This window comes from Tupaia chinensis, unplaced genomic scaffold (genome assembly GCF_000334495.1).
Source record: "Tupaia chinensis unplaced genomic scaffold, TupChi_1.0 Scaffold000024_1, whole genome shotgun sequence".
Taxonomy (NCBI): domain Eukaryota; kingdom Metazoa; phylum Chordata; class Mammalia; order Scandentia; family Tupaiidae; genus Tupaia; species Tupaia belangeri.
This window is the reverse complement of record NW_006159454.1, coordinates 1,046,103-1,047,688: the sequence shown is the minus strand read 5'-3', so window position 1 is coordinate 1,047,688 and position 1,586 is coordinate 1,046,103.

The window sequence follows — 1,586 nt, the reverse complement described above, 5'->3', positions numbered from 1 at the left end:
ACCCTGTCTGTCTGGGGAACGCACTCGCCCTAAAGCAAAAACCTCTAAAAAAAAAAAAAAAAAAACTTGATCAGAGAGAGATAGACAGAGAAGAAAAGTGAGAAAGCAAGCCTCTAGGCCCAAAACTTGAACCACAGTCAGGCATCTTCTTCTGCTGTTTTTTCCCCCTTCCCTCTCATTCCCATGGGATGTTCAGTACCTATTTCATTAACTTTTGTGCTGGTTTTTGTTTTGGGGAGGGGTTGCCTTTTTTTTTTTTTTTTTTTTTTTTTAGGTTTTGCCATAGGGTGTGTGTACACTCACTGGAGAAGAAAAGAGACAGAGAGAGGGTAAGTGAACAACACCCTCTAGGGGTGATGGTCATGCTTCCATCCCTTCCCATTCTTCTCGTGGGATTTTGGGCATGCACTCACACATGTCTGGCATGCTTCTGAAGCTACTGGGTCCGGGACTCGAACCACGATCAGTTATGGGAGAGATGGAGGAGAAGGGATTGTGGTGCGATCATCCCCGTGGGGGAATGCTTTCTCACTTCCTCTGTCTCTCACCCTGGTGAGTACACTAGCCCCTGGTAAATTTAAAAAAGCATTTTTTTAATCAAAATATTACCAAATTCCAATTTTTGAATTGTCTATTAGGCTCCATATCAGTGGTGTTTATCAACTTCCAAACATATTAACATATTCTAATTATATATTTGTTATTGATTTCTAGTTTAATTGTACATGCTTAGGAAATATATGTTGACTAGTTTCGGTCCTTTGAAATTTTCTTTGTAAGAACTTGCTTTATAACCCAAAATGCAGTCAATTTTTTTTTTTTTTTTGAGAGGTTTTTGCTATAGGGCTCATGCACTCACCAGAAAGACAGAAAGAGACAGAGAGACAGAAAGTGAGAAATCACCCCCCCCAGGGGGATGGCCATGCCACAATCCCTTCTCCTCCATTCTCCTCTCGGGATCTTGGGCACGCACGCACATGCGCCCGGCCTGAGTTTAAGCCACCAGGTCCGGGACGCGAACCGCGGTCGACCACATGGGAGTCCAGCGACATAGCCATTACACTAACTGCTGGTCCGGCAGCCCACATTTTTCAAAGTTGTTACTATTTCATTTTTTATTCTAAGGAACAGCCAATGAATTACAGTTAGGGTGCTTGTGGCAGTCTTCAAATTTCATTCATTGTTTTCATGATTCCAAATCCGCTTGGGATTCTAGGACAAAACCCATGAAAACTTGCTGGGTATTGAATATCAAGGAAAATCTAGTGCATTTACTAAACTGCAATTAGGATTTGGACCCAAATGCAAATGTTTGCACCATAAATTTCCTATACATTCTATAGATGTAGGAAGTTTTGTAGTTTATATTTGATTTAATCATATTTCGTAGGCTGGATTGGGGGGGTATTTTATTGATTGATTGATTGATTGATTTCCTGGAGAGAGAGAGACAGAAAGCTAGAAATTACCCCCCAGGGGGGTGGTCACGCTGCAATCCCTTTTCCTCCACTCTCCTCTTGGGATCTTGAGCACACATGCACACGCGCCCAGCGTGTTTTAAGCCTCCGGGTCCGGGATGCAAACCA